Consider the following 11,812-nt stretch of genomic DNA (forward strand, 5'->3'; position numbering starts at 1 on the left):
GGGGATCCCATTCTGCAAAGAAACTGTGTCAAAAATCAGCATCTCTCTGGGGTGTAAAGAGCGAGAGCGGGCTCCGTGTGTCAGGCCCCTCTCCCAGCGGGGACCGTCCGCGTTTCTTCCCCAAGCGGCTTGCTGGCAGGCGGGCGTTTCTGCCCTGGCCTCTTGCCCACACGCACGCACTGTACCTGCAGAGGCAAGGTCTGATGGGGCTTTCTCTGCATGGTGTAGTTGGATGTCCCCAGCAGAGTTTCGGCCTCGCCTTCCTCATCCAGTCCCTTGGAGATAAAGCACAGGGGAGGAGGTCAGGCTCGACCCAACCACGAGGAAACGTTCGTGCCTGCCCCGGGACCGTCATCTGCACCCGCCTCCTGCGGCTCCAGCAGAGTCTGGCACGGGATGCGGTGGGGCTGAGCCTCCTCCTTGTGTGTTGCTGGGGGGCCCGCAGGCGCTGGGCCAAAACGCGCGGAGCAAGTCTTAGGAGGGGTGACAGCACCCTGCGTGTGCCTTGGAATGTCCCCTCAGAGAACGGCAGTGCGTGGGAGCACACGGATCTCGGCAGATGCGCCGAGAGCAGCAAGTCCCCGTTAACAGCTTTTCCCCGCGGCCGGGTCCCAGCCCCCAGCCCCCAGCCCCCAGCAGAGACTTACACAGGCAGCGAAATCTCGGGGGGCACCGCTGGCAGTCTTTGAGGTGTGCTGTACGGTGACTGCCTTCAGGGGTATTGGTGCCGGTAACGGGATTAGCAGCTCGCTCCGAGACCCTTGGAATGGCCAGCAGTATCTCAGTAAAGCATCCGGCTGAAAGCAGAAGGCAAGAGCATGGAAGGTGAGGGCATGATGGGGCCCGTGTGCTCCAATGCAGCCATGAGCACAGGCGGCACTGCGCCGGTGGGCTGTGCTTGTGCTGGAAATGAATGGCGTGTTGGGAAGCCCACAGAAGCGCCCGGCCATCTTCCCGACCCGGGAAGGAGGAAAACAGCCATGCAGTGGGAAACATCCCATACCCCGCGTCGGAGCCAGGGCTTTCAAGAAACCTCTCCTTTTGGCCAGCAGCTCTGCACGCTCCCCCCACCCTCCACTGCCCCATCTGTGGAGCAGGAAAAGCCCAACAACTGGTCCAAGAAGGGCCTTGTGCACGGCCCAGCTGCTCCCAGCCCTCTTTCCCAAAGTGCAGCATCACCTTCTTCGTCGGGTCCATCTCTGCAGCCATCTCTGCAGTTTGAAAGCCTAGCGAAGTGATAGGAGGGACTGGTTGCCCAGATAGAATCCTTCAGACGTAAAGCCTTGACCAAGTCTGGGGCTAGGATTGGATCCAGCCGCCCCTGGATTCCTCTCTGGGAAGGAGTGTAGAAAGCAAGGGGGTCCTCTCTGAAGCTCATGACTCAAGGGGAGGGTCTCCCTCACAGGTCTCTCTGACCTTGGCCTCCACGCAGGAAATAACCGAGTGCACCTTGCCATCAAATCTGCTTAAAACACGGTTGCATTTGCTATCCCAGGCTCTGGCTGAGCCAGGTTGGGGCCCGGGGGCGCGGCCGGTTGCCGGCGGTGTCTGTGATGCGCTCCGTCACCGGGGACACCACAGGGGAGGCGTCACAATGGGGGCAGGTATAAAGGGCGCCAGCAGGCAGCTGCCCCAGTACGGCCTGGGCAAGCGGTGAGTGGGCTCACGGGGGGAGGCTGGGCTGGACAGCGGGGCCGGGGCAGGAACGCTGGCCCCGGGGGGGTGGGTTCTGACCCACTGGGCATGGAGGGCTCAGCTGCTGGCGGCAGCGCCTTGGGCCGGGCAACGGTGCTGCCGCCGGCGGGGATGGGCACAGACCTTGCTGCCCCACCGCTGCCTCGGCCCCTCTCCCACCCGCCCCCAGCTCCCTGAGGCTCCCGGCCCTGCTCCCCACCCCGGCTGGCTCCCTCCCTCCCTCCCTCCCAGCCCCACTGAACCCCTTCTCTCCCTACTCCTGCAGGCTATGGCTGCAGCACGTGTCCTCGCCTTGATTGCGCTCCTCATCCAGCTCCCACCAATGGTTGGTGAGGAGCTGGATGCGGCCACGATGGAGCGCATGCAGCAGTATGCCAAGTTCCTGAATGGGGACATGACTCGGCCGCAGCAGGTTGTGGAGCAGAGGAACCTGGAGCAGAGCGACTTTGCCTGGGGAGCCCTGCTCTCTGCTGCATTGAAGCTGTCGCAGTTCTTGATGGTTGCTGGATACCTCGTGCTGCTCTTCACGTTCTGCTTGTGGCTCTGGAAAAAGATCCGTCAATGTTACAGCAGTGATGATCTGGAGAGCCCCAGCAGCAGCAGGAGAAAGGAGGAGAGCTCCAGGAGCAGCACGGAGGAGGTGGAGGAGGAAGAAGAATGGGAAGAAGAAGATTCTAATTACGAGGAGCGTCTGTTCAGGGAGCGCATCCGGTGCACAGCGCGCAGCATGGCCCACAGGAGACAGGAGGTGGAAACGCTGGTGGGCAATCTCCTCGGTGTCGTCCAGGAGCACTTGTCCAATAGCTTCTTCCTGGTGCCGCAGCAAGCCATCGGGGTGGGCAGCGCCTTTGAAGGTTGGAGTCCCCGTGTTCAGGATGCTGTCTACTGCCTGCTTGTGCCCCTGAAGCCCTCACGTGGGCACAGCTTCCACCTGGAGCTGGGCACTGCGCAGGAGGTGCCAGCAAAGCACCGTGTCCGCGTGCAGCTGGAGTGCACCTGCACAAGGGACACGCGTGTGGAGGACATGCTGTGCTTCGTCCACCAGCCCCATGAGGCGCTGGAGAGAAACCAGGATTCCAGCCTTCTAAGCAACCTCTGCACTGGCCGCTACCTCGATGCGCAGAAAACTGCCCGCTGGTTCCAGAGCCTGGTGAGCTCAGCCTGGGGGGAGATGCCTCATTCGCCTTACTACGCTATGAGGGTGCTGCCTTCCAGGCGCTCCTGCAAGCTGGAGCTGACACATGCCTCTGGGAGACGCCTCTTTGTTGAGTTGCTGTTTGCGGTGCAGCAAGGCAACTCGGACATCTTCCTGAGCAGCCAGGCTCCGGAGGCCATCTTCACCCCAGGCACGATGTGGGCAGAGAGCTACGCTGTGGCAGAGGCAAAGTTCTTCAGCCAGGCAGGCTCCGCAGAACACCGTCCACCTCACATGCCTGCAGCTCTGCACCAGGAACCTGGTGGGCACAGGCCTCTGCCCCTATACCTTGAAGACGGTTGTGATGCATCTCCTGAACACCATACCCGTGTCAAACTGGACAAGGGCATCATTCCTGAACCGGCTGCAGGATGTTATGCTGTACCTGCGCAGCTGCCTGGAGGAGAAGCACCTCAATCACTTCTTCTTTGGCAATGACCACTTGCCCGAGGACATCATCCTGCCCCCAGCCTTCCGAGAAGCTGAGCCACTCAACCTCTTCCAGTGCCTGCTGCAGGATCCAGAAGCCTACAAGAAGGCACTGTGTGAGCTCGAGGAACTGGAAGGTCGGCTCTCAGGACTGTTGCTCTACGGAGTCTGAAAGAGGCTTTCAAGGACAGAGCTGTGTTTGTGTCCCCTGGACTGCCTGGTGTCTTCCAGAGGGTCCCTTCTCTCTGGGAGCTTCACTTTGTACATAGTTGTGATTACACGTTGTGTTGGAACAAAGCTGCGTCTCTGAGTGTGAGTGCATCATTTGTGGGGGGGGAGGTGGGCATAGGGTGCTGACTGCTCAGCCGCTCCAAATTTGGGGACCACTTTGCTGAACGGCTGACGTGGTGGGCTCTGGTTTCCCTGATTCTGTAGCTCAGGCTCCCCCTCCTGCCCCTTCTCCTGCCTTGGGGCCATGGGAACAATTTGTCCCCCTGCCCAGCTGTGCACATTGTCTGTGTGGCTCCGTAGGCAGGGAGCCTGAAGTGGCTTCCTTGGGAGCCATACGCGCTGCAACCCCTGGGAACGCCACAGCATTGCCCTTGGGCGACCTCAGTGAGGTGGGTGGGACGCTGCCCGAGTGGAGAGCCCTTTGCTCAGGGGACAAGTGCCACCAGTGCAGAGCGGGGCTCTGGCTGCTCTGGCTCCTCTATGAGCATGAGACTCATTCTCCACAGCCTCTGGTGACCTCAGGCTCAGGTCCTCACCACCTTAGCACGGGAGACTTAACACCCGCAGCAAGGTTAGAGACAGCTTTTGAGATGTCTCCAATTCAAAGCATCACTTGCGCAGTCCATGCCATGGTTATGAGAAGCAGTGGCCTGACGGCAGCTGTGTGGCAGGAGAGGTGCACTCCATCCCTCTATTTGGGACACCTCCAGGGGAAATCCAAAGGCGGTCTATGGGCGAAGATTTGCCAGGTCTCCGACAGTTGTCCCATCCAATGAACTGTCTGTGTCTGAGTGCTAAAGAAGCCCAACAGCCCGTTGCCTGTCGCCTGCTCCCTGCCCAGCCACAGCTGCCAGGGAGGTTTCTTGACCCATGTCAAATCAGCCAATGGTCATGAGAGTGTGAAGGGAAAGCAGTGCAAAAGTCACCTTTCTAGCCACAGTGGCTTCACCGGCGGGGTGAGCTGGGGAGCCCCGAGGCCCAGGGAGAGGGTCCCTGCTCGGAGCCACAACCTCTCTCTGCACCCTTTCCCGTGTCCTCAGCCAGCCTCTTGCCACCCTGCTGGGGGAGGAGAGCGCGTGACGGCAGGGCTCGTTAGAAACCCTCGCAAAGTAACTCTCTCTTGGTGATGTGAATTACAGCTGGTGCCTGCTGCGGGATCATGCAGCTCACGTGGACGCAGCGGGCAGAGGATGTGCCACAGGTCAGTGACTGCTGGTCAGTGGGACAGGAAAGGCCCACAGAGGAGTTCTGCTCAGCAGGCAGCAGCATCTGCCAGGCTTTCCTGGAGCCAGCGGCTCCGGCAAGCCCCGGCAGCTCTGGGACTCCAACGGAGAGCTTTTCCCTTTCAGGTGCAGCTGGGGCAGGCACCAGCCAACCTGTGGTCCTTGTGGTAAGAGCCCTCTCCTCCTTCCTGACCTGCAGCGCCTGTGCTGGGGTAGCGGCAGATGAGCGCGTGCTCTTTGCCCTCACTTGCCCAGTGCCCAGGGCTCATGCCTTTGGCTCCTGCCCGGGCCATTTGCTAAACCTGGAGGGGGAGGGAAGCACTCAGAAACCAGGGGAAGAAACGGGGGCTCGAGCACCTCTGTCTCTGCTCCTCCTGAGCTTGGAGGCTCCGGAGGGGCTGGGCAGCGCTCTGACAAGATCTGCTCTCCTGGTGCCTGCAGGGAACAATCTCAATGGCAGAGGAATGAGGTCGCGTGCCTGGCTGCAGAGATGGACCCTACGAAGAAGGTGATGCTGCACTTTGGGAAAGAGGGCTGGGAGCAGCTGGGCCGTGCACAAGGCCCTTCTTGGACCAGTTGTTGGGCTTTTCCTGCTCCGCAGATGGGGCAGTGGAGGGTGGGGGGAGCGTGCAGAGCTGCTGGCCAAAAGGAGAGGTTTCTTGAAAGCCCTTACTTTGGCACGAGAGTTGCATCTGGCCCCTGGAAGGAGTCGTCAGAGCATGGCAGCATCTGGGGGTCATGATACCCAGGCTCTGGCCCAGTACGTTCGGGGGACACGTTGGATCTGGGGACTGGGTCTAGTGGGGACCCACATGGTGCAGCCCTGTCTGGGACATGCATCCAATAAAGGACGGAGATTGTCCTTAGCCCTCCTTTTGTTGCTAGTGTATCTATCCAAACATTTTCTATCGCTTTTCCCAGCAGTAGCCAGATGAAGTTCGAGCTGGGCTTTGGCCCTTCTCATTTTCTCCCTGCATAACCTCACGACGTCCTTGTAGTCCTCTTGAGTCGCCGGCCCCTTCTTCCAAAGCTTGGAAACTCTCCTTTTCTCCCCCGACTTCCAGCCAAAGCTCTCTGTTCAGCCAGGCCGGTCTTCTTCCCCGCCAGCTTGTCTTTCGGCACGTGGGGATAGCCTGCTCCTGCGCCTTGAAGATCTCCTTCTTGGATAATATCCAGCCTTCCTGGGCCCCTTTGCTTTCAGGGCTGCCTCCCAAGGCACTCTCTCAACCAGGCTCCTGGGCAGCTCCGAGTCTGCCCTCCGCAGCTCCAAGGAAGCAGTTCTGCTCACCCCTGTCCTTACTTATCCAGGAATTGAAAACTGTGGGTTCAGTTAAAGTTCACTCACACAGCTAAGATTTACGTGCACCTGAAGCAACAGTGCGTGCATGTAGCGACCTTGAGAGCAGGGGAGGAATGAGAAACATAAGTTTCACACCCTGAAGCTCATCCTGACAAAAACAGAGCACAGTCTGGGAACTGAAACTTGTCCTGGTAGCAGAGTACCTTATTATGATAAGCTCAGTAGAAGGTAAAAAATATTTTTGTAAGTTCATGATTGGGCATTACGAGGGGAGTGGGTTTGTGTCTTAGAGTATATAAGTTTCTCTGTGTCGCAATAAAGTGTCGATTTGGATTCGCTTACTGCATGACCTACGAGTCCGTGATTTCTTCATATGCCACAAATGGCACCTGAACAGGCTTAAAGATTCAGCATGACGGTGATCAAGGACCAGTGGCGTACCCACGTGAGCCGGGCAGAAGACATTGATCACCAAGGAGCTCCTATATACTCATTGCTGCACAATATAAGGTTAGCACAGTGAGGGCCCGGGGAAGGTATTATTATAATGGGGCAGTCTGTGACGAAAGCGCAGCAGATACATAAAGCACTTTTAATGAAAACCGTTAAGGAACAAGGATTAAAGTTACAGCCTCTTAAGCTTTTACAGCTTTTAGTATGGATTCGGGATCATTGTCCGTAGTATCCCCCCAGTGGGTCTTATGACCTTTCTGACTGGCAGAAAGTGGGAGAATGCTTGCAAGCGTGACTAATTATTGATCATGATGTTAATCCCGACAATATCGTAACGTGGCGTGTCATATATACGGTGTTAAGAACATTCCTGCCTACCGATAAAGTGTTTGCTAACATATTTTCTGCCTCCACCGGCTGATTTACTAACTTTAGAGGATACAGCTCCGGCTGGTTCAGACCCTGATGCTGAGCCTGTCTGTGATTCAGCTCAGCAGCCGCAATTGCCGTTAGCTGCTACAGTAGAAGCAGCCAACGACTTAAACACACAGATACCTGAGGATCCCTTCGATCCATGTCCTATTGACTCTGATCAAGAGCCTGTTTTGTACCTGCCTTTAACTCCGGTTAAAGCTATGGTGGCTTCTGCACCAACCGCGGAACAGACCTTACAAAATACTAAACAAATGACTGTTAGTCATGCCTCCATTACGTGTCCGCCACCTTACGCTCCTTCTCTAGACGTGCCTCCTAATGATTCTCACGATAAGGCAAGAAGGGAGTTTGTAGAAGAGTGTAGAAAAAGGGCTTTGCAAGAGGGTGATATTGAAATGCTTCAAGCTATGCCGGTCATCTATAGGCCCCACCAGCTTCCTCACTATGGGACACTGACATATGAAGTTATCAAAGAGTTATGAAAATCTGTTATGGAAAATGGTTTACAATCCTCCTTTACTATTAGTTTGCTGGAAGCGATATCGGAGTCATATGTTATGGTTCCTGCAGATTGGAAAATGGTGTTAAAGTTGATGTTAATGGCAGGTCAATATTCCGTCTAGTTAACAGAATATTGTGAGTTGGTCGCTGCCCAAGCATTAGAAAATTTGACAGCTGGGCATCAGCAGCCTATTGGGACTGATCACTTGATGGGAGAAGCGCAATACGCGACTTCAGCAGCGCAAGTTCAAATGAATAGATGAGCTTTCCAACAAGCACCTACGCTCACCTTACAGGCTTTAAAACAAGTTCCCGATGGTAAACGTACAGAACTGTCATTTGTGAGTAGCCGACAGGGAGCGCAAGAGCCTTAGATAGAATTCACAGACCACTTGCAAACAGCTATTTTTCGACAGATTGATCTTCCAGCAGCTGCTGAACTTTTATTAATGCAATTAGTAGTGGAAAATGCTAACACTGAATGCCGCAGGGCTTTAGACCCTATACGTGGCAAGGCCACCACTTTGAATGAACTTACTAAAGCATGTCAGCATGTAGGAACGGAAGAGTGCAGGTTTGAGATGTTAGCAACGGCATTGGCTCAACAACTAACCATGGCTCGTGCTGCTATTAAATGTTTTTCGTGTGGGTGGGATGGACACATGAGAAAGGATTGCCCAAAACGAAGGAGAGAAAGGGATAAGACTCCGAATGAATTATGTCCTCAGTGCCAGAAAGGATATCATTGGAGCAATCAATGTCACTCTAAATATGATAAAAATGGTAATCCCTTACCCTCTCCATGGTCAGGAAACGCCAGGAGGGGCGCGCGGTCCGGTGCCCCGTGCAATCCCAACAGGGCCCAAGGGCAGATGCTGCAATTAGCACCACAGCAGGGGAACGGACAAGCAATGCAGGCATTATCCCCTGCCGTGCCACCCCTGAAGTGCCGGGTTGGACGTGGCAACTGTCGCCACAACAAACGTAAATGATACTTCTGTGCGCCTGATATCAACGGGACTGCAAGGGCCGCTGCCTTTTAACGGACATGCTTTGTTACTGGGCTGGTCTTTTACTACAAAGATGGGTTTGTTTGTTTTACCTGGGATTATTGATAGTGACTATCGGGGAGAAATTAAAATCATGGTATGGACTCCGAATCCTCCCTGTACCATACCAGCAGGTGAACGCATTGCTCAATTAATACCTCTCCCTAGTTTGTCTCCCTCAACAGATGACACTGCTGCATCGGCACCGATCCATGGAGCTGGAGGTTTCGGGAGTACAGGATCCCCACAGATTTATTGGACTGAGCAGATCACGACTCAACAACCCTTTCTTACTTGTCGACTTAATGGTAAAGATTTTTCAGGGTTGGTAGATACTGGAGCGGATATTTCTATCATCCGTAAGTCTGATTGGCCGTCTGAATGGCCTGTTGTGGACACAGCTGCTTTAATTACTGGGGTCGGAGGAACTCAGCTTCCTCGACAACCACTACAATCCCTGCTGGCTGAAGGACCGGATGGGAAAATAGCTAAATTGAAACCATACATTTGACCAGTACCTTGTACATTATGGGGCCGTGACTTGATTTCACAATGGGGTTTGCTTTTAATGACACATTTTTGACTGGGGTCACTGATGTCCAACTGCGGCTCAAACTTACGTGGTTAACCAATTCCCCTGTTTGGGTTGATCAGTGGCCCCTCAGAGGCGAGCGGTTGGAGCGAGCGCGAGAGCTGGTTGCAAAACAATTGCAGTTAGGACATATTGTCTCTTCTACAAGCCCATGGAATACTCCAATTTTTGTAATACCTAAGAAATCAGGCAAATGGCTATTATTGCAGAATCTACGGGCAGTTAATGCTGTTATAGCTCCAATGGGTGCACTCCAATCGGGACTGCCGAATCCTGCAATGATACCACCATCTTGGAATCTTCTTGTCATTGATTTAAAGGATTGTTTCTTTACAATTTTTCTGCATCCTGATGATTGTCCACATTTTGCCTTTTCTGTACCTTCTATTAACGATGAAGGGCCTATGGAGAGATATCATTGGGTAGTGCTTCCTCAAGGCATGAAAAATAGTCCAACTATTTGTCAATTTGTTGTTTATTCTGCTTTGAAACCAGTGAAAACACAATTTCCTACTCTGTTGTTTTATCATTACATGGATGATATTTTACTTGCTGCACCTGATGAGTTTCAGTTACAATCTGCATTTGCTGAGGTGAAATTGGCCATGGAACGCTACGGACTTCGGATTGCACCTGAGAAGGTACAGTCTATACCACCTTGGAAATATCTGGATTGCAAATCTTAGATAAAACCATTATTCCACAACCCATACGAATTGTCAATACAGTAACTACATTGAATGAGTTACAAAAATTATTGGGAACCATTAATTGGCTATGATCTTTATTGGGGATTTCTACAGAATTATTATCTCCCCTGTTTGACCTTTTTGAAAGGAGATTCTGATTTGTCATCCCCAATATCGATTACCGGGGAAGCTTCACAAGCATTGCAGATTGTGGCACAAAGGGTTAATACAGCCTTTGCATCCAGATATGATTTAAATTTACCTGTTTGTCTATTTTTAATCCCTAATTCTTTCCAGCCATATGCGCTTATCGGCCAATGGGATGAAAAGGAACAGCAGCTATTTGTACTAGAATGGATTTTCCTTCCTCATTCATTTTCAAAAACTGTAACTACTTTGCTTGAGATGTTTGTGAGATTAACTTCTACAGGTCGACTGTGATGCCAGCAGCTTTGAGGAACTGATCCGGATTTCATTCATATATACATCACGAAGGAAGATTTTACGGTAATGCTTCGTGAGAGTTTATCTTTACAGGCAGCCTTTGCAGACTACCTTGGCAAAATACTTTATACTCTGCCGAAGCACCGTCTGCTTAACTCCCTAAAAGATGTTCCTCTACAGCCTCTTTTTTTACAGCAATCTTCGCCAATCCCTAATGCCTGAACAGCATTCATTGATGGCTCTGGAAGAACGGGCAAGGCTGCTGTTCTCTGGCAAGAGGCCACAGGTGTGTGGCAACACTATTGTTTTTCAGTCAGGTTCTACTCAATTGGTTGAGCTTGCAGCTGCTATCCATGCATTCAGTTTATTTGTGGCTGAACCCCTTAATGTTGTCACTGACTCTGCGTATGTCTTTGGTATTATATGAAGATTAGAAAAATCCTTTTTAAAGGAAGTCACAAATCAGGACTTGTTTGATCTCCTCTCCAGGTTGTATATATTGATTTCACGGAGAGCTCATTCTTATTTTGTGTCTCATTTACGTTCTCACACTACATTGCCTGGGCCTATGGTTAAAGGTAATGCTATTGCAAATTCTTTTACTATGGCTGTTGTGGTACCTAAGAAACTTCAACAGGCTCAACTCTCCCATGAATTTTATCACCAGAATGCCAAGGCACTCTCCAAGGATTTCCAGCTTACACTGCAGCAGGCACGAGAAATTGTCTCTGCCTGTCCAGATTGCCAGTGTCTCTTGCCGCTTGCTACCCAGACTGGATCCGATCCTTGTGGATTGCAGCCCAATGAACTATGGCAAACTGATGTTACTCATATTTCTGCATTTGGAGTTTTTCGCTTTGTACATGTTACTGGCAACACCTTTTCTGTGTTTATTGTTGCTTCTGCACACAGGGGCGAAAAGGCTAAAGATGTCTGTCACCATTGGCTTCATGCAATTGCTGTTTTAGGTATTCCACAGAAAATTAAGACTGGTAACAGGCCAGGTTACGTCACCAGACAGACAAAAACCTTTTTAGCTGAGTGAGGTATCCTGCATGTTACAGGTATTCCCCCTTCTCCGACTGGTCAAGCAATTATAGAGCGTTCTCATCTTACTCTGAAAAATATACTTCATAAACAAAAAAGGGGGAATCCCCTGGGTATCACACCTCAGGAACAACTAGATAAAGCCACTTATGTTCTAAATTTTTTGAATCTTACGCGTGCTGACAATTTGACTGCTAATCGACGGCGATATGGTTTGCCAGATCAGACAAATATGAAGCCTACTGTATTTTATAAAGACTTACAATCAGGACAATGGATGGGTCCAGTACCCTTTTTGTCATGGGGACGTGGTTATGGTTGTGTTTCTTTATCGACAGGACCATACTGGCTACCTGCGAAAAATATCAAGCCTGCCAACACCATACAGAAAGACGCAGAATCTGTTGAAGACGTCTCTAAAGGCGAAGATAAAGAGGAAGATTCTAATCTTCCTCAGGTTTAATCATGTCGCATGTGTTTCGCATTATCATATGTATGTTATGTAGCTCAGTAACTAGAGCTTATGTCT

General features: G+C 52.1%; 1 pseudogene; it reads left to right on the forward strand.

Moving 5' to 3' along the window:
• The first annotated feature begins 1,963 nt into the window (after nt 1–1,963).
• LOC141477249 (inositol 1,4,5-trisphosphate receptor-interacting protein-like 1) lies at nt 1,964–3,491 on the forward strand (annotated as a pseudogene).
• The last annotated feature ends 8,321 nt before the right edge of the window (nt 3,492–11,812 follow it).

The sequence above is a fragment of the Numenius arquata genome, chromosome Z (genome assembly GCF_964106895.1).
Source record: "Numenius arquata chromosome Z, bNumArq3.hap1.1, whole genome shotgun sequence".
Taxonomy (NCBI): Eukaryota; Metazoa; Chordata; class Aves; order Charadriiformes; family Scolopacidae; genus Numenius; species Numenius arquata.